The sequence below is a fragment of the Vulpes lagopus genome, chromosome 9 (genome assembly GCF_018345385.1).
Source record: "Vulpes lagopus strain Blue_001 chromosome 9, ASM1834538v1, whole genome shotgun sequence".
In the NCBI taxonomy this organism is placed as follows: Eukaryota; Metazoa; Chordata; class Mammalia; order Carnivora; family Canidae; genus Vulpes; species Vulpes lagopus.
Genome location: NC_054832.1, coordinates 60901574 through 60928140, shown reverse-complemented (window position 1 = coordinate 60928140; position 26567 = coordinate 60901574). Strand labels below are relative to the sequence as shown.

At 36.4% G+C, this 26567-nt stretch overlaps 1 protein-coding gene across 6 annotated transcripts in view; it reads right to left on the bottom strand.

The window, feature by feature from the left end:
• NCOA2 (nuclear receptor coactivator 2) overlaps positions 1-26567 on the bottom strand; it is a 296902-nt gene that overhangs the window by 209125 nt on the left and 61210 nt on the right. The window contains exon 1 of one of the 6 annotated variants that reach the window (XM_041768984.1): positions 13078-13227. The exons of the other annotated variants lie outside the window; for them this stretch is intronic. The gene's annotated coding sequence lies outside the window, so the exon portion shown is untranslated. Of the gene's footprint in view, positions 1-13077; positions 13228-26567 lie in introns of those variants that run through there. 6 annotated transcript variants of the gene reach the window in all.

The window sequence follows — 26567 nt, the reverse complement described above, 5'->3', positions numbered from 1 at the left end:
CCCTCACGCAGATCTAGGACAAAGAGCACTTTGGACAGTCAAGCCACAACACAGCATGGAGACAGGGACAAAGTAGCTATCATCAGATCCCTGAATACTAAACAGTGGACATGGACATTATGCTGAACGTCCTAAAATAAAACCACAGCCTAATAAGTTTAATAATAACAATGACAAGTAATATATATATATAAAGGATAGAAACTGTGGAAGACTAATGACAGCAATAAACTTTTTGCCACTGCTACTGAAAAATGAAGTATAACTGCCCTCCCTGGGGCTGCCTTAGTGACTGGCCTAACAGACTGCAGCCAAAGTAATATTCTGGAACTTCTGAGCTTTGAACTTTGCAGCATAGGACTTTGGAACCCTTTATCTTGGAGTCTGAGCCACTACATATGTCTGACTACCTTGAAGCCACCATACCAGGAGGAAGCCCAACCTAGCTATGTGAAGAGGCCATAGGAAAAATATATGCTCAGCCAGCCCCAATCCATTCCAGCTACTAAGAAGAGTTCCTGAGCCTCTCAGCTGAGACTCCATACATCACAGAAACAAGCCATCTCTGCTATGCTCTGTCCAAATTCCTAACCCACAGAATTATGAGATATCATAGTAAGTTGTTTAAGCAACGGGTAACTAGAATAAAAACTAACAGCTTTTCATAAATAGTAATAAAGACTTTAAAGCAAAAAGGAAACATCTCAGGAAGACTAGCTAGAAACCAGAATGGTATCCAACACAAAAGAGGATTATGGTACATAAGATAAATATAAATCCATTTATTCACTTATCCAACAAATATTTATAATACTAGGACCTATAAATAGGGATATACACAGGCTCCGGAAATGCTTTAAAAAAAGGTTCTGACTTCAAGGAACTTACAGACTAGAAAATATTCTGTATAATAGTGTCTTTCTGTATACTTTTTAATGTTTTTCACAAAAATAACACAATCAACAATTCAGATACAACCAATATATGCAGACCAATCTCAGAGTGACTTGGGGTTGGAGTTCCTCTAAGAAAAGGAAGTGAAGATTGAATCAAAATCCCACAAAAGGTCATTTGCAGTTTGTAATATCTCAGCATGACTTTGTTAACTATAGTATATAATAAAATGTTTGGATTCTCATTTCAGACTATAAATTCAAGGCATGCGTAACTAATCCTTTTTATTTTTTCTGCATCAAGTATCAGGTTAAAGAACCTTTAGAGATATTATTACAAATATGCCGGGTAGACCTTTTCTACTTTACTGCAGTTGAGATTTGGGGACCCAAAATGGGCAAAACAAGTAAGGTCAGTAGTAAGTTGTTGTTTTAACAAGATTTATTTCTGTCTAGGTGTGCTACACTTTAAACAAACACACTATTCCAGTGACTAAAATAATTTTAACTGCTCCTTTTATTAAAGCATAGACAATTTCACCTTTCATATTATTCTCAGGGTTCTAAAATTATTCACACTTTTCCTATTTACAGGATTTCTCTATTCAAATTTCACAGGAGGGCAAAAAGAACACAAATAGGGAAAATTATTTTACCGGTTTTTTGGGTTTTTTTAACAAGGTATTTTTAAATACAGAAAAATGTTTGATCTCATGTTGTAAAAGAATGCAACACTAAATAAGCATGTTCACGGCCTCCTGGCCCAAAGACCATAGTGTCTTAAGATCATCAGCACCTAACAAACTGCCTCTGTAAAGGGTACTCAGCAAATATGTATGGACTGATAATGCATTTATTCCCCAGTAATTTTTTAAGTGTAATAAAAATAAGCAATGTTATTTTCTGTCTTAGTAAATATTTGAGGCAAAGAGAAAAGGATGATGTTTTCAAAAGTGGTCACAAAGAAACATACCTTCTCATTTTCTCGGTAAAACATTGAAAGAGGTATGGTGGAGGTAGGGTATATTAACAAATTCTTTGTACTCTAATGTCAAAATTCTAAAGGTGTGACACTCACTTAAAATATAAATGGCCCATGTTTATCTTTTCTCTCATCATTTTAGTTTTAGCACATTACACAGTAATTTGTCAGAATTTCTTTTTAAAAACATGACACAAAAGAAAAAAAAAACCTACTGCCAAAAAGTAATTTCTTAATACTTTTGCCAAAATATATTATAAAAGTCAAAACACAGTAGTGAACAAGAATATAATTAGGAACTTAAAAATTATAATACTAACATTTCATTATAAAAAGTAACAATATTTGGGAAGAAGATACTCTAGAATATCTGACTTGGGACACCTGTGTGGCTCAATGGTTGGGCACCTGCCTTCTGCTCAGGGTGTGATCCTAGAGTCCCAGGATCGAGTCCCACAGAGGGAGAAGCAGGCTCCATGCACTGGGAGCCCGACGTGGGACTCGATCCCGGGTCTCCAGGATGGCGCCCTGGGCCAAAGGCAGGTGCTAAACCACTGCGCCACCCACGGATCCCTGAGTATGTAATTATTATGTGCATTAGACAAATATCAAAAGGAAGGTTCCGTGAAATTGTGATTTGATTAAAGTCACTCAGCCAAAAAAGGAAAAAAAAAAGCCTAGAAATTAGATCTTCTGACTCCCAGCTTTGCTTAAACTTCCAGAAAAAGCCACTTTTTAAACTACAAAATAAATTACATACCAGTAAGAAAGAAAAAAATTTGGTGCTATTTTTGAGTGGCTACATTGTTTCTTTAAATTTTAATATCCTGTATCTTAAATTCCCTAGGATAACATAATTTGGGGCCTTTATGTCTCAAAATTATTTTCAAGAAAATCCCATTGGCTTAAATGTGTTATAAAAATACTGCCATATATCAAAGTTTTCTAAATTGACGTATATTCCTTGACAAAAAGGTTCCGTGGTAAAATAAATTTGAAAATATATGTAGATTAACAATGCACACCAGCTTTTCAGTTTCGTGTGCCATTTCGTAAATGTGTTGCTCAATATACATTTCAGACATTTAAAAAATACCAGCTCACACTCTAAGGCACTTTTATTCCAATGAACACATCTTAGAAAATACTTCCATACATTTTTTTTTAGAGAAAATCATTTGCTAAGCAAAACAAAATTACCACAATTTTCCCTTACTTTCCCAGCATATATATATTTTCATACTTTCTGAAATGGTAAAGTATCTTACAAGTGTACATTTAATGTGACAGTGTTTCTTTTTATTTTTCCTGGAAAGTTGCTAATCCGATACTGTACTTTACAATAAATAGCAACTTGGAATAGAGGAACTACTGTAAAAAATCTTCTCATAATCATAAAGTGTACTCTCTGTAACACAAATGGCATCATATGAAAACGTTTCACCCGGTAGTCATGCTCCATCAATTACCCAGAACTGACACTGAAGAACCTGAGAGGAGACCATAATTCAGATAGAAGCATACATTTTGAACAGGTATTAGCAAAGACATGTAATCAGGGAAAAATATTCATTACAGCAATAATTTTTGAACCAATCTTCAAATATTATAAGGATTTGTATCTAAAATTGGAAGCTAACATTTACAAGTAAAGGGTGAGTCAAATTACTTAATCACTGGGCCCAGTGAACCTAACGGTAACATGGAAGCAACTATAAGTGTGGTTTCTGCCCTATTTAGAAAATAGCAAACTCTAAGGCAAAGGCTAATTAGCTAATCTGAATGTATCTTGCGCTCCTGATTTTATAGCACTTGATGAATTTATTTGAGTCCCAAAGGAATGAGACATTTCTAACCCTTCCTCCAGACAACTATGAATTCTCTAATACAAATTAACCAAATACACTTTCTTCTTACTTCCATCTAATGATGTTTAGCAGGTCCAAAAATACTTTCAAATGCTTTTGGAAATCTAAGGCAGCTTAGGAACTCGAGCTGTTTTTAGTAATGGTATTTTAAAAGTGGTAGAACTCACCACTTCAGGCAAAGAGGTATGACTTGTCACTGGTAATAGTGGTAACATGGCAGAGTGAAGAGAGCTATTTTGAGAAAATAAGAGACTGTGGGTTCTAGTCTTAAACCTCACTCTTCCCCTCATATATGAAATTTAATGCTTATGTAATTCACAAATTAAACATGTTTTAAAATGAAAGAAATTACAGCAGAATAAGTTATGTATTCATTTTTAAAGTTACAGCAAAAAAATCTTTTTTAGGAATAGAAGCAGTCAGGGTTGCCTAAAAAATTTTTGATATTTCTGTTCTTCCTACTCCTTAAATGTTTACACAAGTGTCCCCCACACACACACCCCTACCCACTTCTCTTGCGTCCATTTTAGAATGTGGAAGGTAATTCTCAGATACAGAGTAAATTTCAAAAGCCACTTCCTTGTCCACAAATACATGAACAAGTCATATTTTAAAATAAAGCATAGAATACCACAAAAAGACTCACAAAAACTATCAAAGTATAGTATGCATCACCAACCTATAGTTATCCTATTTTCAGCTATGGGGTAAAAGCCACCTTTCTGCAAATGAGTTTAGGCTCCAAGTGCTAGATTAAGGAAGATGAACAAGTCTAAAAATCAAGATTCACTCATAAAATGGCAAAAGTAAAAATGTGCTCACATATTATGATTATTAACATTAAATAATAAATATTAAAACAGTTTAAAAAAACAATAACTAGAGGAATAAATGTTTATTGACTTGGAAAGATGGTTGCAGCGTATTGGCAGATGTAAAAAGCAGGCTGTGAAAATAAAATATAATATGTGATCCACCCTTCCCTCCTCCCCAAAGAAAAGAGAAATAACAACTAACAGCATTTTTTAGAAGGTCACAACAAAAAGATGAAATTACCCAAACTCCACGGCAAAACTGGCCTCTATGAGCAGATTGCTAAAATGGACCATTTATTCACCCTTAGGTCATTTTCAAGTATAACACTGGGAAGTGAGGGCCTTGAAATGTTCTTTGAATATGTAAGCAAGCAGTATACATTTCCTAAGTGTAAAATATAAGTTAAAAAAATAAGCTTAATGGAGAAGATTAACATTTAAGCTTTCTGAAATTATTCATCAGTAGTTAAGTTTTTGGGGTTTTTTTTAGGATATAAAAATTGTATTTGTGTGTATGTAAAAAAGACCATTGCCTTTCTTGGCTATATTTCCAATGATATGCCTTCTAACTTTGAGAATTTAACCATTTCTCACTGATGAGCTCTCTTCAGATAGATTACAGAAATGTAGGTCTGGTCAGTAATCAATGCTGTCCAGAGGACATTTCCTTCAAGTAACCATTCCTTTTAATCAAAAGGAGTGCAGAAATGATAAAGCCTACATGGACTGACACTACTCACTCCTACACATCAGAGCCTTTTCTTTTGATGCCTAAATCTCCAGCATGTTCAATGAAATACTAGTAAGTGAATAAGTTCTGAAGTGCTAAAGAAGACAGTGCATTGTGCTTTGTAATCACTTTGTGATCATATTACAAATCAGGTAAGATACTTGACACTGACTATAAAGGACTGATAATCCAACTTGTAAATGTAAAAGTCCTTTCATCTGTGATCTCTTCTTCCTATATTTTAGCTATTTCTTTGGGCACCGAACACCTCTAAGGAAAAGAAAGGGTTGAGAAAATGAGGTAAAATTCCAATGTATGAATTTCATCCCCAGTAAAAGCACTTAAAAAACAAAACAAACAGAATAATCTCTTAGAGACCTAAAAGAAAATACACTAAAATACTAAAAGTGGTTATGTGAGGATGGTGCCATTGTGGGTAAATTCTTTAATGTACACACCTAAATTATAACCATATTACCAATAGTTATATTTAAACCAAACAATGAAAGAATTGTTGAGAACATAAGTTATAACTTATAAGTTATAATCATTGATTTAAAATATTTTTAGCCATCCTGGGTTTATTTTCTATAAGATAAAAGGGAAGTTGCCTATATAACTTAGCAATGTAAACAAATACAAAAATATCTCAAAGTTATTCCCTTCTCATTGTCTGTGTGAAGGAAAGGAAAGAAATAAAGGAAATGAAAGCCATGAGTACACACTCACAAACCAAAACCACAAGAAAAATAATCTAAAACCAGACTATAGAAGGCAAGAGAAAAGCAAGACTCTCTACATAAGAAGTGATTTTGCAACACTAATAGGGCAAACCCACATTCCTGCCACAAGCCTCCTGCTTTCAAACAGGCCACACAGCTGGCGGTCTTGAAAGCTTTCCAGATAGGAACCAAGATAGTAAAAGAAATCAGTAGGTCTCAGGATTGAACTAAACCCTAAACTGGTTCTGATGAAACACGGCCCTGCTGGGGTATAATATTAAGGCAGCCAGAAACTCAGTTAAATAGATGATTATAACTTTTATAGAATAAGCCTGAAGAAATACTGTTTTGAATATGGCCCTCTTTAGTTAATAATGAACTGTCCAAAGTATTGAAAAGTACATACATACTTTCTAGAGAGAAAAATACATCCACATGATGCACAACGTAGGGAGGATGAGGCACCACGCTGAGAAATAATCTAGAAGTATGCCTCATGTAAAACCTACTCTTGGTAAACTGTGTTTGTGTAGTTATTGAGTCTAGTTTCCTCTTGAAGTCAAGGCACCATGTGGTTGAAAAGAAAGTCTCTAGATTTGGAGACTGAACTTGTTTACAAGGGCTCAAGGGCTGTTTAATGCACTGTTTTAAAGACATCACAAAATCTTCACCAAGCCCAGGGAGCATTGCCTATGAAACTATTAAACCAACTCCCAGAAATCCCAAACACTTCTCTCAATCCCTATAGAACTCTCTAAAGCAGCACTCTGGTTTTGTTTTCAGAACATTCAAGAAATTACTCATCCACAAGAGATCTGAGTAGGTTTACCTGAAGAGTTGGCTGTGCTACATCCATCTTCTTTCTCATAGAGGAAGTTGTGATACTAGGGCATTCTTTGCCAAACAGGAAGGAAGTAAAACAGCTTTCTTTTGTACGAGGAATGCTTTTTATTTTTGGAGCTAAAGTGTACCTCATAAATTTGCTTCCTAGATAATGCTTCCCTCTCATTGCCAATAAGTTACTTATTTCATCATATCACCTAAATATAGCACGAGGAAAATCATCATGTTTTCCATTAACTATACACTGATAACCTATACTACAATTTTTTAGGAATGGGTCTTACTAAAATCTGCTTTCTTCAGCAAAGTCATTGTGCCCTTAGATCTTAGGACTATCAATAATTAGTTCATTCCTATTATAAAGATTTACTGATATTTAAGATAAACAGTAATGATTATTATAACACAAATGGCATAGATAAATGTTATGAGCTTCCTGGGGCACCAGGGTGGCACAGTCTGTCAAGCATCTGACTCTTGGTTTCGACTCAGGTCCTGATCTTGGGGTTGTGAGATAGGGTCCCGTGTTCAGCTCCATGCTCAGTGCTGAGTCTGCTTAAGACTCATTCTCCCTCTCTCCTTCTGCCCCTCCCACCTGTGCTCTAAAATAAATAAAAATTTTTTAAATGTTATGAGCTTTTCACTTGAAAGCAATATTCATTCCAAGTACAGAAAACTATAGATTTCAATAAGCAAGACACCATTTATGATTATAGGCAATACTGTAAGAGCAATATGAAATTTATCAATATTATTCAAAATGTAATGTCTAGCTCCATTATTTGGATTTAAGTACAGTTTTCCCTTTAGTATCCTCATCTCTGAGAGGTTTTAAGATCTAATAAAATTCGTATAAGTTTTGGACCCCAATAAACCAATGTTCAAATACTGACTTCAGGGATCCCTGGGTGGCGCAGCGGTTTGGCGCCTGCCTTTGGCCCAGGGCGTGATCCTGGAGACCCGGGATCGAATCCCACATCAGGCTCCCGGTGCATGGAGCCTGCTTCTCCCTCCGCCTGTGTCTCTGCCTCTCTCTCTCTCTCTCTCTCTGTGACTATCATAAATAAATAAAAAATTTTTAAAAAAAATTTTTCAAATACTGACTTCAGCCATTTACCATTATATATGATCCTGAACAAATTAATTTAAAACCTCTCTCTGAAAAAAATCAAATAAATAAATAAATAAATCCTCTCTCTGGTGCTCGCTTCGGCAGCACATATACTAAAATCTCTCTCTGCATCAATTTCTCCAACTGTAAAATGGCAATAATATGTATCACGTTGAGGGTATAAGAAAACAGAAAAGAAGTAAAGCACCTAAGGAAGGGTCTGGACCATAGAGGTGCCTGCTAATTACAGCAATGACTAGAACCATTACTGAAATTGTAGAGATCAACCAACTAGCCAAATAGCCACAATAGTGAAGTGCTCAGAACTTTCAGAAATATTTTAAGGAATCTGTTTTACAACTGCTTTTACACTTGTATTTCTAGGTGCTACAAAGCCAAATAGAACCTCTGTCATTAGGCTGTGTCATGAGACTTCTATTAGGTACTTTCTTGACGTTAGTGAGAGGCAAGCTAGTATTCCATCACCACTTGAAACCCAAGGACTGCCAATTACTGAGTCAGATTTAACTAATACATAAACTACTCAGACTATGCTAAACACTTTGGGAGGCTCATCAAATTTTTCAACAGCTAGTCAGTGAGTATTTATTGAGTCCACTGTGTATACAACCTTGTACTGGAAACTTGGCACACATATCAATGTCCAAACATAATCCCTGCCCTCAAAGAGTTTACCATCTACAGGAAATAAACAAACAAGAAATTAAAGAAAAATCCAGGAAAATATAACATTCTTAGTATAATAGTTGGCTGAAGATGGTTATGCTGAGTGGTTGGTGGACAACTGATGTTCATTAGAAAAGCTTCTTTGAGTCAATCAGGTTTTTTTATGTTTTAAAAACTGAAGAGAATATCATGGATGACTAATAGATGAGAGGTAGTTATAAATTACAAATTGTACAGTAAGAAAGCACATCAATGCAGGATGAAACTTAAGTAATTTTCACAGTGAAAAGCAAAATTATCTGAGGTAGGAAAAGAATAACATTTAGCAAACTTTTAAAAAGTTATTGAATTTAGGGATCCCTGGGTGGCGCAGCGGTTTGGCGCCTGCCTTTGGCCCAGGGCGCGATCCTGGAGACCCGGGATCGAATCCCACATCAGGCTCCCGGTGCATGGAGCCTGCTTCTCCCTCTGCCTGTGTCTCTGCCTCTCTCTCTCTCTCTCTGTGACTATCATAAATAAAAAAAATAAAAAATAAAAAAAATAAAAATAAAAAAATAAAAAGTTATTGAATTTAGAGTGATAATAGCCTAATCTGAAAATTTAATAAAACTTCTTAAATGAGTATTGGCACATTAACTCCTTTGCTATTTATTCAAGCTTTGCTATTTATTCAAGTAATTGTCTGAGGATACTGAATTTACTATCAAGACCAAGTTTCTATAAAACAATGGGTAAATCAAATGGCTGATTATATAGTTATGTTGTCTCACTCAGTAAATATTGCCTACCAAGCTATCTTTAATCTTTCTGTCATCTGATGTGAGCCTATGAGTAGAACTTTCAGATTTTCTAGGAAAAAATAAAACAAATCCAAATAGAGGGCCAAAATTTAAGAATATATATATGTATACACAAGTGTTCAAATATTACATGGCAAGTTAACAGTCTTCCCACAGCATCCTGACCCTCAGCAGGGATAAACAAATTTTCCCACTCAGGGTCCCACTTCCTGAGTCCAGATCTTCAACTGTCCCGAGAACTGGTCCCATATACCCTAATGAGATCTGCAACTCTCTCTCTCTCCTGATCTTTTTTTTTTTTTTTATAAAAGATTTTATTTACTTATTCATGAGAGAGACAGAGAGAGAGACAGAGACACAGGCAGAGGGAGAAACAGGCTCCACGCAGGAAGCTCGATGTGGGACTCGATCCTGGTACTCCAGGATCACGTCCTGGGCCGAAGGCAGACACTAAACCGCTGAGCCACCCAGGGATCCCTCTTGATTTGTCTTAAATAATAAAGCACTCCATTTCTCAAGATATTCATATGCCTAAGATGCACTAATTCTTAGGACAAAATACACCAAACAAGCTTGTGATTATTTCACTTCATATTTCCCTATCTTCCTCATCCTATCAAAATATATATGGTATCTAACTCCAAAAATATATGCTGACATTTATCTTGTCAATTTGTGTCCAAAATCGAGCACAAATTTCATTCACTTACTCCTTTTAAATTTATCAAGCACCAGGTTCCAGAGGGTATAAAGAAAGTTGTATTAATATTATCTTTACTCTTACAGAATGTACTCTATAAACCAACAATCTCTAAAAGAAAATTAATACCCTTTCCTACTCATTCCAAGAAGACTTTGCAATCCCTAGAACTTGCTCTATAGAGCATCAGAATAAGTCTTCTGTTTTCAAACTTGGCCTCAGGTCTGGGGCAGCTCTTTCAAGTGAAGTCAGTTCTACCTTTCTCCCTCTAATAAAGTTATTATTCACTCTGTTCTTTTAGATTTTCTTAAGATTATAAAAAAAAATGTTCATTTTGAAAAACAGAAAAGAGAGAGAAGTATGTTCACTACCACCCTCCACCCCTAAAGCACCTTTTGTCAATAGTTCAGTTATATTTCCATTTAGTGTATTTCTTTCAGGTGTTTTTCTATCCCTATCTTTAAATAGTCCTTATTTAACAATACTGTTTCACTGTTTACAGAAACTGCAAGATGGAAATCTTTGTACATAAATCTTCATCTAGATATAGGACTACTTCCTTGAAACAATATTAGGAGTAGCATTCCTAGGTCAGAAGATTTGATGGACTGATGGTAAGGCAAGGTTCCTGATCTCTGAAGCCAAAATGATTTTCAGAAAATACCAATTTACACCACAAACCAGTAGTTCATGAAAATGTTCTTTGGTTACAACCTAATTAACAAAGAGCAGATTCGTTCATTCATTCAATTTACTAATCTGACAGGTAGAAAGTGGCATCTTACTACAGTTTTCACTTGTTTTTTTTTTTTTTATTTAAGAGTCTAATCTATTTTTCATAGATGTTAAAATGAAACTTAGCTTTCCCCAGAAATGGGCCACCCATGTCAGATGGGTCAGATGGGTGACATGGGTGGCCCATTAACTCGGCCTAGTATTCTGGTCTTTCTGGCCAAAGCTTAGTCACCTCTACATCATCACCTCATAAATGGAGGCCATTGCCACCAACTAAGCAGTAGACTGATCTCCCTGAAACATACCGACCATACTAGTGACAGAGGCAGCTCAAATGGAGTGACCAGCAAACCAGCTTGTACTACTCTACCTCCCCTTAACTGACTGGCAAGACAAGTCAAAAACACTGGGTTAACATCTAACAGATTTCCACAGAAACTCCAACTGTTCTTAATAGTATTTTTCTCAATTTTCCCTTAGTACCTATATGATATACTTCAATGTAGTACTACTTTCAAAGTTTTATAGTACTTGTAACACAAACTGAGTCTGTGTATACACACACACACACGCACACGCATGTAAATTACACACCTTCTTACCTTTTCTAAGTTACCACCTGATACATACCAGTTCGTGTGTGTGTGTCACACACACACACACACATATATATGCCTAAAGCACACAGGCTTTTACCCTTATTATTTAAGTTTTCTCACATATATATGAAAGGATACAGGTATTTCACTATTACTAGTTCAAAATAGTGATAGCAGTAAAACTAATATAAATAAAGTCACAGAAAACTGTCCCTTGTTTTTCATATACATACAGAGAGAGAGAGACAGTGCACACCCGAGCACAACACTGTAATCCCTACAATTACACAGAGAACCTAAACTTGAAGGGCATGTCTTTTGAAAAATTATCTGTAATACAGAAGGTTCACACAAGGAAAAGTGATAGGAAGTTTTTAATCTTAATTTAATGTTACTTATATACAATGAATCAGGAAGACTGCTGGGTCATATCCTCAGTGAGCCAATGTTGAAGACTGAAGCCCCAAAGCTAGAGAAGTGCCCTTGTCCCTTATGCAGACTTACTCCTAGGCATATAGGTAGCTCAAAGCTATCTCCCCAACAGTCATGATCTTCCAGATGCCTAAAAGGCAGAACAGGAGAGGGGGTGAGAAATTTAACTTTCAGTAATTTTAAGCTTTAAAGTAAATTTATTGGTAGTAGTCCATAAACTCAACCCTGACTTATAAAAGGCAGAAATGGTCTTAAAAGAATTAAAGGCCTCAGCTACCTTACTGAGGTTCTAATAAATAACTTATTTACTGGGTTTCTCTAGAGACGGCACTCTCAATAGGACAATCAGTAACTCACTCAGTCCTGTCCCATAGCTCTTTACCAGCAACTAATTCACTTCACTGCCTTTGCTTAAGCTTTCCTTGCCCAACCTCAAATTTTCCACTTCTGTTACAAAGTTACATACATTCTTAAAGTCTGCCCAGAGAGGTTAATACATTCTGCTTTATATCACCGCTTTCCTTACAACATAAGCACACATGACCAGTCTTCAACAACAATCTTGCCATCTATTTGTTTACATTTTGAATAATGGTATTATATAAGGAATATACCTAAAATAGGTTCAGTACGCCTGGTAAAAAGAGTACGGCAGTATGCCTCCTGTCCTCATAAATGTATATCTACGTTTATCCTGAAATTCTTGCAAAATCCATAATCCTTTCAATCCATCCAAATATTGTCCAAAGGAGATAACTTGAAGCCGAGTACCAAAACTTTTTTAGCTGATATTTCAAAGATAAGTATTTCAAACAATTCTTCAACCCACCCTCTAGAATAAACCCCCCCCCCCCAAAAAAAAATAGTGGATCAATCACACTGACTGCTAAGAGTTAATTCAGGTAAAAGGCAACCAGTTAAACAAAGCAGAAGTACAAACTGAAAATACAGGTTCACGAGCAACCAAAATGCCCCAGCTAAAGCAAACCTACTAAACTGTGGAAGGAAACCTACTTGGATTTCCAAAGTCACGCTTAATCTTACTAAAGAAAGCATTCATACACTAGATAATATGATTAAACACTGATGTATTCAAAGAGTTGAAACAGAATGAAGATAGGCAGATAAAACAGATAGGTTTTTAAAGCTGCATCACCTACCAAGTGCTTCCAATAATCCTCGGTCCTTTGGGAGACTGCATTTTAATGAACCGACGACATGCATCCCAGAGGTTCAACCCACATTTCCTGATTTCTATGACAAAGATTGTCATTAACCTACCAAGATCACCAGGAATGCAGTACCAGTGTGGCCACACTTAAATAAACCTTTCATCTACTTGAGCAAAACAAAAACACTATGAAACTGGTATGGCAAGTTATACAACTCAGCACTATTATACATTAGTTTCAGATGAGACCGCCTGACTAATCAGCGTACCTGAGACTCATACAAGAAAGCCAAACATGTGGAACTTGCATGAACTTGGAAAAACAAGAACTGATCAAGTCAAGCAATTTTTAGAATAACTTACTGTAAGATTACAAAAACTACCCTGTGGACAAAATTCTAGATCAAGTCCTATAGATTACGTGCAACTGCTATATAGCAAAAAAGATCCTTTTTTTTTCAGTGATAAAGGTCTTTATTGAGTTCTTCTACAATTTGTAAATTTGTGAATAAAGATCTTTACCATTCTTAAATTCCTTTGAAAATTCCCTTAAATGAAACTCTAAATGAAACACGTAATTTCTAGAATACTGCACTTGTCTTCTTTGTAGGAAAAACTTCATTAATATCACTGATTAAACAAGGAATCAAGGCTCGCTTACAAAGACAGGGATTAGAGGGAAAAAACAAAACCTCAGCAGTATTCAACCAATCTCCATATAAGTATATACATTTACATTAAATATTTTTTTTGTTCTAAAACATAACTTTCAGTTTCCCTGACACTAAACTAGACACCCTACCAGAGTAAGTAAAATTAAAAAGAGAAAAAATTAGTAAGACTGACACTACCAACATATGATAAGCAACTAGAACCCCCATACAGTACTAGTCATGGTCAGAGTGCAAATTTGTACAAACACTTAAAAAAACTGATTGGCTGGTACCTACTGAAGGTCACCATACTATTATTCCCAAGGCTAAGCAATTTCAATCCTTGGTGTATTTCCAAGGTAACTGAGTGTAAAACATATAAAAAATTAAAAACATGGAGGTGCCTGGGTGGCTTAGTCTGTTAAGTGTCTGCCTTCAGCTCATGTCACAATCTCAGGGTCCTGGGATCGAGTCTCACATTGGGCTTCCTGCTCAGTGGGGAGCCTTCTTCTCCCTCTCCCTCTGCCCCTCCTCCGACTTATGTTCGCTCTCTCTCTCAAATAAATATTTTTTAAACTAAAAATACATAAGAATGTGTACAGCACCTTTATTTATAATAGCCAAAAATGGAAATGACCCAGGTATCCATCAATAAGATGAATACATAAATTTCAATATATTCACATAACAGAACACTAAACAGCAATGAAAAATGAAGAAACCAACACCACATGATACAATAAGGATGAATCTCACAAATGCAATAGTGGGCAAAAGAAGCCTGATACCAAAGACCACATTATTATTATTCAGTTTTTATAAAGAACAGGGAAAACTAATCAAGAAGGATAGAGATCTATCTATGGGGATCGAGATCAGAAGAGTAGTTAGCTCTGAGGGGACACTAATGAAAGGACACATACAAGAGAGCCTACTGAGGTAGTGGAAATATTCTATATATTGATCTGGGTAGTATTTACAAAGGTGTATATGTATTTACACATACATAAAAACTCATCTGAGTCATAGTCCATCTTACCACTTACTGGCTTTCTGACCTTCAGTAAGTTTTAACCTCTCCAAATCTAATTTTTTCCTCTCTAGGGTGGGGATAATATCTTTGATATAGGGTTAATTTTAAGATTTTAAAACACGGAAATAAATAGTTATTACCAAATTTCTTGTTTGCATCAATGAGGAAAGTGGTGAAAGGATTCATAAATGTCAACAGCAAAAAGCACCAGCTGACATGGAGGAAAAAATCAGACACAATAAATTAAAATCAGTACTAGTCTAATGCCATATAGTATAAAAACAAAAAGTTGAACACAACAAAATATCATGTGCAGTCACAAGAAAAAAATTATATTTATCTACTCTTAAGGATTATGAATGTGTATAATACATAGGAAAGATTTCTAGTGGAAGTGGTTAGATAAAATAAAAGCAATTTAACATCTAAAGGTTGGTTATCTTCAAGCATCCGAAAATGGTAGTTATGCAAAGCAAATTGATAATTACTGTATTAATATACAGTAATTTTTTCTCTCTTAAGTAAAAACTTTCAATTAGTTAATTTTAAAGCCTCTCATAGTCCCATTCACTTAAGAGGAGTCCGTACAGAAAAGAGTTCCAACACTAAGTAAAGAATTAGTTCATTCCAAATTGCCTATAATGGTATAGCATTTAATTATAAAAAGCAAACTCTATGCTTAAATTACAACTTTGGCAAAAGTATTACATTTTTAACATAGTATTTCCTGGACTTTTTCTCACAAAAATGGTCAAAAGTAAGGTTATTATCACTTACAAACTGTTCTGCATATGGAAACAACAGCATAAAGCTTTCGTACTAAGCAAACCAAAATAGAATCTAACTTTTACTGACCAGCACAATGCCACAATGCTAAAGTAAAAAGCTTAAAATAACCCAATAGAGTATAGCACATAAGTAATCACAGTCATTTCAATCTGTGAATTTTTACTACAGCTTCTACAGGTGTTTGAATTTATTCTAACTCAAAATTCCACCTTGCTACAACATAAAATACTCCTAAAAATTTTAAACTACTTTTAAAAACTCCCACAACTATATAAATTGTGTACAGACATTTTCCTTTTCACAATTCTTTTCTAAAAAAATGTATAGGTAAAAACAACTGAGATATTCCTACTGTAAGCTAAAATGTCTAAAACTACTGCTATGTATTAATTTGTACCAACATTTAAAAACCATAACACTTTGATGTTATTTTTATATCTACATTTTTTTACTGGCATTCAATGGCATCCCACCAGAGAAACCAAAGTAAAAATCAGACTTTTTCCAAAGTAAGGCTTTAATTTTCATTTAAACTTTATCTTTAAATGCTTACATTTAAATTTTCTAAAGCAAAATCTCATTCAATGAGGCAGCAATCAAATATATTGTTAACAAAATCATCACGATGTTATAGTCCCAGCAAAGGCAGCTTTTTCATACAGAGACAAATTATAGTTTTAAACATAAGTTATGACATCATGACATGAATGGAGATGCTTGAAAAGGTTAGAGTGCAAAAGTCCCTTCAAGGTCAACAGGATTTACTTTTACATTCATGTTACATGAATTCCTGTATTAAGGTTTCAAAAAAACAATACTTATGAAAAGCAGTCACTATGTGATAATGGAAGCCATTTTAAGACTTGTAAACTATTTCACTAAAAACTCAATTATATAGTAAACAGTAACTGGAATTTAGAAGGGGCTGGGGATGAAGCCAACACAATTGCTTGTAGCTAAAACCGGACAAAGTAAATACTCCCATTTTTTTTAATCTCTAGGAATTAAAAAAAAAAAAAGCTAGTCAACTTTTTCAGTTAAAAAACACAACTACACTTACATTTGAGTAGAGAGTATCTGTGCCAAGTTTTGCCTACTGTGAACTAAAATGGCTAGATTTGTAAGGTTTAAAACGTACAGGTTTAAAACTATGCTCAATAAATTAAAAGAAAACCACCTACACTTGAATATGCTCCACAATATATTACAATATGATTCGGAGTCTATTTTAAGAACGCTGGTCTGACTAAAACTTTTTCCCAACTTATTCCTCATTCTAGATATTAAAATGAGTCTTTTTCTGTGGAAGTTAATAGAAAACTCTGCCAAAATCCCCTTTATTTTAGTCATAAGTTTTATTGTTGTTACTGGTGTTTAGGGAGGGGCTGGTGAAAAGAATATACATTATATTATGGTATATAAGATATATTGCAATTTAAATAGATTTTAACAACAAATTTTGCTGCTTCTATCAAATTAATTTTTTTCCCATTTTAAATAACTCACAAGTGACCAAAGCTTGTTTTGTTGCTAATCTTTAAAGATCAAACTCCAGGAGTCCATAGTTCAGGGAAACTCAAGCTTTACAAAACTGGACATGGTTGCTTAATACAGAGAAGAGTAAAAAGTACTGAAATTATCACATTGGAGATGGGGAATAAATTATTTTTATTCACAGAGTACAGTGTCTACATTTTACAGTTAGCATCTCAAGTCATCTGAGCAGATCTGAAGGGTAAAAATTACCTTCATTTAACAAAGAAACAGAGAAAAATTAAGTTTAAATCATTGGCCTAGTCTTATTGCTAATGGCAAAGCCAAAATTCAAACCTAAGATTTCATACTCCAAATTCCATTTTCTACCTTTATCCAACTCAATATTTGGTTACAGCATTTGTCAGAGAGCTGGCAAGACCAGTCTTCTCCAACCGCTTGCAGGGCATGTTCAAAGACTGGACTTTTTTTCTTAACTGACTTGAAAAAGTTAAGACTCAAAACTAAAATTGAACTAAGTCAAGAATAATCAGAAGCATTCACTATTACACTGACACATATCTCAGGGTGCTGGGGCCGTAAAATCACCCTGTGATTTTACCCACGTCAGTCCCAGGTCCCCTTCAGCTCTGCACTGCTACTGGTATAGCAATATCTCCTGAACTCTCCAGGGCAAACGTGAAGCAGTAAACAACATCAACACTGGCCTGCCTGGGAGGTTAAGCTCCTTGCCCAGTAACAGCACTCATTTCCCTGCTCCAACATCACAGTCAATCATCTGGTCAGTTAGATTCTTTATCACACGCTGCCAGACAATGTACCCATCCACATGCAAAAACTTTACACAAAATTTCCAAATTTCACAGGGAAGGGTCTCTGTGAAAGGAAGGGTCTGCAGTTTACCAGGGTGCCAAGGCATGGAGGTTTGAGAACCACTGGTGTGGGTGCCTACATGAACCCAGCCAATGAAGCCAATATGTTGATGGTGACCAGTAAGTGCACTTGTCAATTCAGCAACTAAAGGCCACCCAGGCCCCTCCATCAGCTTGCTCAAACCAAGATTCATCACATAAGCCACCTCCCGATAGCATGCGCCAGGCCTGACCAATACAGCCAATCTATTTTCCAAGAGTGGGTAATACTGGTCAGTTATAAAAAAAAAACAAAACAAAACAAAAAAATACTGGTCAGTTATACTGTCATGCAACAAATGCTATGAACAGAAAATATGCTCATTAATTATGAATTTCACTTCTTCCTCCCTTCCTTTCACCATTTCCTCTATATCATATCAATCCTTTTCTCTTTTCTGACTGCTACTACCCTAGTCTGAGTCTTCATAATTTCACTGTTCAGTAACTTTTTCACTCATCTCTCTCATCTACCCAATCTCTTCTCTATACTGTTGCCAACCTGACCTTTAAAACAGCTTTTATCTCTATGTTGTAACCTGAAACAATTGTTAACACCTCTCCCTAAATTTTAAGGCCTAATTTGTATCCCTCCCAATTTATTAATCCAACCTAATTCCTACTTCAGATGGACACCAGAGAACCAAATCAGCCTCCATAATTAAACAATCACTAAACAGGACCAAGTCAGCCTTCCTGCTTCCTAACACTGTATTTGTCAGCTTGACCTCTGATGGTGTCAACACACGTCATTCCCACACTAAAAACTCTCAAGAGCTCAACGTTGTTTATGTAATTAAGTTCAAACTCCTTAAGAAGACAGTCAAAATTCTCCATGATCTGGCACCAGTCTTGGCCGGTTTCTTATTACAACTGACATGCATCCTGCTAAGGACGCTGAGCATGTGGCCCTTGGTGGCCCTTCCTAGCAGAGATCACCTTGGCCTTCCCTAGATCCAGGTCTTAGTGCTCACCTTGATCCACCTATCAACATCCTTCTCATCTGTCAAGGTCTGCTCCTACTTCATCCTTCCTTGACCTCACTTCAGAGAATTAGATCTCTCTAGTCTCTTTCCACAAAACTTTCTTTATACTGCTTATCAGGTACTGTCTTGTATTTTAGTTACATTGGTCCACACATCTTATCTTCTCTTTTAGAGCATGAAGCTCTTAAAGGAAGGGGATTCTGATCCGATCTTTCTATCTATCCTAATAACTCGCAGCACAGAACCTTTCTTGAAATACCAGTTACCATAAATACCAACAAATGGAATATATTAAATGTATATATTCCATTATATATTCATATCAGATATATAGATGGATCCTTGGCAGAAGCCATCAAATACTCTCCCTAGTAGATATGGTGAGAATAAAACAGTTAAAATGACAAATGTGGATTATCTGCTGACACCCTTGCCTGAATATATTCATTCTGCTCTTCCTACATAAACCACAATCATTTTCTCAGTTACTCTGAACATGTTTCACTCATTCCTGTTTCCATAAGCTCTGCTCACACTGGCCCCCATACCTGCCCTACCCCTTCTTCAACTTCCATAATAAACTTTTTCTGGAATGACAGAAACACATTCACACTCATACCACAATGTCTGTTCTCTAGAAAGCATAGCTAAGCCAGCTGCTACTAATAAGTGTCTGCCAATTAAAATACTACACTAAAACAACCGAACAGATTTTACACTAGATTGGCAAGGCTTGTGTTGTTTAATTGTGGTAAAATACACAAAGCATAAAATTTATTGTCATAATCACTTTTACATGTACAGTTCAATAGCATTCAGTGCATTCACATTAGTGCAGACTGATCTCCAGAATTAGTTTCACCTTGCCAAACTAAAATTCTGTAGCCATTAAACAGTAGTAACTCCCTCATCCCCACCCCTCAACTGTCTCCTGCCTCTGGCCCACCATTCTATTTTCTGTCCCTCTGAATTTAATTACTCTAGGTATTTCATATGAATGGATTCATTCAGCGTTTGTCTTTCTATGACTGACTTACTTCACTTAGCATACTACCTTCAAGGTACATCCAAGTCATCAGAATTTCCTTCCTTTTAAAGGCTGAATAATATTCCATCGTGTGCATATACCACGTGTGCATACCACATTGTATTTATTCATTCACCTCCCAATAGACACAGGGTCACTTCCACCTTTTGGCTATTATGCATGATGCTTCAATGAACATAAGTGTTTAAATTAGGGTTTAAGGGATCCCTGGGTGGCACAGCGGTTTGGCGCCTGCCTTTGGCCCAGGGCGCGATCCTGGAGACCCGGGATCGAATCCCACGTCAGGCTCCCGGTGCATAGAGCCTGCTTCTCCCTCTGCCTGTGTCTCTGCCTCTCTCTCTCTCTGACTATAATTAATAAATAAATAAATAAATAAATAAATAAATAAATAAATAAATAAATTAGGGTTTAAGAGAACTCAATCACCCTGGGGGTGCTGCATGGAGAGAGGACAAAGGTACCTCATAGGCAAAGAAAGTCACCTTACAAAGCAGGCAAAACTGCAACAAGTTGCCCCTTACAATACTGATGGAGATAGGTTTAAATATACAAAGATACCAAGAACCAAGAGCTGCTCCCAAAACAAATTAGGAGTTAGTGCTAACATAAGTCTGTTAGTATTTTTTAAATACATGGCATAGACCCAATATTGACAACTTTAAGGGTGATGCCTATGTACATGTGTATACATATATACAGCCTCTCCTCCACTGCTGAGAAGAACCACCAGTCATACTCAAACAAATGAACCCCTGCTATCACTTGTCCTGGAACATATTAGAAAAGTTGTCCTTGACAAAAGCAGCCCCTTTAATGCTGGCACTTCTGGTATTCTCTATGGAGCTCATTTCCATTAGGCAATAATACTGTCACTTTCTTCTTCCATATTTCTAGCTTCCCCCATAAACTCAAACATAGCTCACATTCTTAACCCCCAATTTCCAGGATAAGAGAATAGAATTCGTTCTTGATACAGGAACTTTCACCTGTAGAATGAGGATTTGCGAATGACTGCACACAAAGCCAGATGTGGGTTCACTCACAGGCAGAAGCTGTCACACTGCCTGCGTCCCAAACATCTAGAAGAGCAAGATGATAAGAATTCCTGCTGACAAATCCCTCCCAGGAATCCCTGTCTGGTCAGCAAAAGCATGGGAGGAAGGGGTCTGACAAAGGAAAGCATCTGGACTCAACTTTCCAAGAAAGATCCTTCTGGATAAGGATACTGATTAAGATACTGATTAAGAGGAGACTGATTAAGAGCACACACTCTGGAGGCAGCACTGAGATTTGAATAATGGCTCTCCACACACTAGCTGTGGGGCCTTAGGCAAGTTACCTAACCTCTGCGTGCCACCTGCAAAATACAGGTAATAACCATACTCTCCTCATAGTGTTGCTATTCTAAGTAAATGAGTTAACATTTTAATATTTTATTTATTTATTCGAGAGAGAGAGAGAGAGAGAGAGAGAGAGAGAGGCAGAGACACAGGCAGAGGGAAAAGCAGGCTCCATGCAGGGAGCTGGATGTGGGACTAGATTCCAGGACTCAAGGATCACGCCCTGGGCCGAAGGCAGGTGGTCAACCGCTGAACCACCCAGGGATCCCCCAGATGACTTAATATTAACAAAGCACTTAGGACAATGCTTGTCCCAAAGTAAGCACTATAGCTACAAGTGTTTGTAAAATAAAGAGGTAGTTTAAGTCTATGAAAATGACTGATACTGCAAAGGCACAATGAAGTCCTGGTACTTCAACCAATTTTTTTTTTAGATTTTATTTATTTATTTATTAATGAGACACACACACACAGAGAGGCAGATACACAGGCAGAGAGAGAAGCAGGCTCCACGCAAGGAGCCCAACATGGGCCTTGATCACGGGACTTCAGGATCACACCCTGGGCTGAAGGCAGGTGCTAAACCGCTGAGCCACCCAGGGATCCCCCTTTCAACCAATTTTTAAACGTGTACATTCCTCAGTATACACATGCGTAACCACAAATTAAATTATTCGTACCTTAAAAGTCAGTACAACTGTATTGCGATGATGCATGCCCAGAAAAGTGTGCCTTCATTGATTTAATTACAAATGAATATTCTTTTAACAAAGAAAACACATGGTACTCATGAATGTCTATTTAGTACTTAAAATATTACTTGCTAGCTTCACATTTGTTTATATTTTTCTAACTACTCAATTTCAACTTCTGACAAAACAGAGTATGAGAAATAAGTTACATGACTTTTCATAGCACTGGCAGACAGAAAGGACCTGAGGCCAAATTTTCCAATACTCAAATGCATTCCACTTAATAATATGTGTTCAATACCATGTTGTCTCCTCAATGTATTTTGTGCAAATGTGATATTTCAGTTATATCTCAGTACAAAATCTCTTTTTTCTATGAGAGTAACTTCTAAACTATAACCAATAAAAAAAAGCACCTAGGATTCTTTTCCCTTAAAAAAACTATAGATATTTTTTTGGAATGACACTAGGATTTGAAGTATTTTTAACATCTGTTCTCAGGCTACTATAGATCTCAGTAATAAACCTGACAAGATACAGTATCAGTGAAACAATTTCACATACAAAAGTAGTTGTTTAATCACCCTTTTCTAAGTAATTTGTCTGTTTTGACAAATGAATGACATTTAAATTAAGTACCTTATACCTTCAAAATACAAAATATCTGAATTTTTTTTAATTAACCACATTAATGCAGTCAACCTTAGGATCTTGAAAATTAATGTAATAGAAAGCAAAACAAAAAACCCTCAAATAGTCCCTTAGAGCCTACAGAAAAAACAAAGCTTCTCTTATTATCTTTTGTAAGTTAATTCTGAACACTTAGTTTTCAGAAAACTCAAAATAATTCTGTAAATTATTTTCCTTAAAGTTTAGAACTTGCAAATACTGCTTTTATGTGCTTCCTAACATTCATACCAATTCAAATAAAATTTCATGTTGAGACATTTTTAGTTTGATACTGCATTATCATTACTTTGAAGGAAATATAATGTTAGCTTTCTTCCTCTGATTCTACATCTACACACACATTTTTATTTGATCATCTTAATACTCATCTGTGCCAGATTCTCATGTGCTGATTTACTGCCAACCTTGTAATTCTGGAGTGGATTAGGTACTGCAGAATACACATTATATGACATTAATACATCACTTTTCCATTCTATTTGGGTTTTGTTTTTATTTTTATTTTTTACAGGAAGGAGGGGCAGAGAGAGAGGCAGGGGGAGTTAAAGCAGGCTCCTTGTCCAACGTGAAGCCAGACTCGAGGCTCAATCTCATGGCCCTGAGACAACAATCTGAGCCAAAATCAAGCTGCACACTTAACCAACTGAAACAGCCAGGTGCCCTTCTATTTAGTTTTTTAAAAGAAAAGGATAGGTATCTCCCTAGCTTGCAACTTACATACAACTTACTTACTCCCTTTGCAGTTGTAGACACACACACACTCTACATAGTTAAAAATCTCTTCTGGAATATGTTTAGCTAAGCAGGAAAATTTATATATGGTAGAGTCCAAATATGCTTTTTTAGCACATACAAAATGTAAGTAATGACACTGGATAAAGTACATAAAGGTACTATTTCAGAAATAACAGCTTATAAGCCATTAACCATTAACTTATATTCTATTTCACTACAGGCACTAAGCAGAAAAGATAAATATTTAATATCCTCCTATGGTCAATAAATTTGAATTATTTCAACAGTCACTGCAAATACATTAGCAAATGCCTCTAGTTATAACCCCACAGGTTAGTAAACAATTTTCAAGGGACAAAGTCACTAGCAGAATTGAAGTTTATTCAATCCTCTGATCAAATATTACTTTAAAATTTATGTTTTTATAAATAAAATCAGTGCAAAATTTCTACCTATGCCCCTTCTGGTCCCTAAGTTTCATTCTGCCATACATTACATCCTTCCTAGAATGTCAAAAATTACTGAAATAATGGATGAATTTTTCCATACCACAAATATCTCAAAGATGATCCCAAAGCCCAAGTAATCAGTAATGATTTACATTGGCACAAACAGGCAACCAATATAAAATTATGAGGACAAAAGATCCCAATCTTCTTTTTCACTAAGAAACCAAATCTTAAAAAAAAAAAAAAAAAGAAAAGAAAAGAAAGAAACCAAATCTTAGGGGCACCTGGATGGCTCAGTGGTTGGGCATCTGCTTTTGGCTCAGGTTGTGATGCTGGGATCCTGGGATAGTGTTCGGCATCAGACTCCCCGCAGGGAACCTGCTCTCCCTCTCCCTATGTCTCTGCCTCTCTGTATCTCTCATGAATAAAATAAATGTTTTGAGAGAGAAAAAAAAGAAAAGAGAAGAGAAGAGAAGAGAAGAGAAGAGAAGAGAAGAGAAGAGAAGAGAAGAGAAGAGAAAGAAAAGAAAAGAAAAGAAAAGAAAAGAAAAGAAAAGAAAAGAAAAGGAAAAAGGAAAAAGGAAAAAGGAAAAAGGAAAAAGGAAAAAGGAAAAAGGAAAAGGAAAAGAAAAAGGGAAAAGGAAAAGGAAAAGGAAAAGAAAAAGAAAAAGAAAAAAAGAAGGGATCCCTGGGTGGCGCAGCGGTTTGGCGCCTGCCTTTGGCCCAGGGCGCGATCCTGGAGACCCGGGATCGAATCCCACGTCGGGCTCCCGGTGCATGGAGCCTCCTTCTCCCTCATCCTATGTCTCTGCCTCTCTCTCTCTCTCTCTCTCTCTCTCTCTCTGTGTGACTATCATAAATAAATAAAAATTTAAAAAAAAAAGAAAGAAAAGAAAAGAAAGAAAAAAATCCGAATCTTATTTGAAGCTTTCATTACAGGGTTACAATACAGGAGGGTTAAGAAGGTGTGCTGGGCTGGCTCAGTCAGGAGAGTATGCGACTCCTGATCTCAAGGTTGTGAGTTCAAGCCCTACACTGGGGGGTAGAGTTCACTTTTAAAATAAATAATTCCAGGTTAAAAAAAGTGAAAGATAGTCAACTTGAGTTCCACCAGACAAAATAATCTTCCTAGAAAAATGTGTTTCAAAAACCCATTTTAGGTTGACTGTTTGGAACCTGGGACACTCTCATGATGCCAGTGTTATAAATGGTTATTACATTGTCTTAGACCAGCAACAAAAGCATTTTTGATACATATATTCTATTTGTATAGCACTAGAGTATGTTTACAATTTACATGAGCAAAAACATTTCAATACCAAAACTCAGAGTACCCAACAGGGGTTTCAGGAATCCACCTCCCCCCACCAACTAGCAGCAGTGGGACAGAGGACATGCCTCCCCTCTGCGGGAGAGTAAGAGAACACTGTGTCTCCCACTGAGTGGGGCCAGAGGGGAGATACCTTGTGGATGCAGGAAATGTTATAGGAAAGATCATGGGCAGGGAAAGGTGGGAAGATTTAAGAAGCGCTGAAGGACAAGACGGGGACTGGAGATTTGAGGGCAGGTGCTAAGCTTGAGAGGAGATCAGCACAGGTAAAGAACAGTGAGTGCCAGCAGAACTAAGCAGCAGACACTTTCTGGCCTGGGGCCAGCCTGCTGCCTCTCTTTCAACTCACCTCACCTGCTACCTTTGCCCAGACTTTACTCCTCCTCTGGCCAGCTACAAAACAGAACACAGCCTCTCTTCTGTCTCTATTAACAACAAACCCTCTAGATCTCCAAGGATTTTTTTTTATTACTAACAACAACAACAAGGTGTTAAATGGGCTCTCTTATGCACTGATTCATGGTGAGCCTTTTTGGAGGAAAATGAGACTCCATTCCAGGAACTGGGACACGCTATGGAGTGGAGGAAAGGGGATGGCTTCTCTGAGGGCCTGGGGCAGAGATAAAAGGGAGACTGAGGGGAGTGCAGGTTTCAACAGCAGTGGGGAAAGAACTCCCAAACTGCAGTGTCTTACAACACAATTTAATTGTGTAAATCAAAACCTGCCTATTAACAAAACTTCAGCCATTTGAAAGACAAAATACAGTTCTGAAGAGCATAGAAAATAAACATTTAACTGTCTCAAGAAGACAGTTAATTTACTTAATGTAAAATGTGTCTCAAGTGCAGTTACTGTTAACATACTCTTTTCAACTGCTGATGTCAAAGCTGCAGTTTTGTAGTAAATTACAATGGCCAAGATAATCTATGAGTAATTTACCGTCCAAGTTCTTTAATCACACCTGGAAACATTTAAGCCTGTCATGCCATGTATGCTAATAGTTAGGAAGCAGGGCCTGTAGATTAACCACATCTGAAAAGTTAAATTATCATTTCATACAACTCCAAAGGATCACAAATAATGCAATATGGTGACTCCCCAGGGGTAAAAAGGCAATGTGTGACATATGGGAATAGAGGGATAAATAATCACTCCAAAGACCTTCACAGACAGTTTTTTCAAAGAATTTGTAAACGTGCCATGCATGGTTTATAAATTTTTTCTCTGCTCAGAAGTTGTCTTCATATTTAGAAATGTAATTTTTCAGCCAGATGAAATTTCAAAGCATTTCTGAAGAAGTATAGTTAGTCTAATTTTTTTTTCCACAG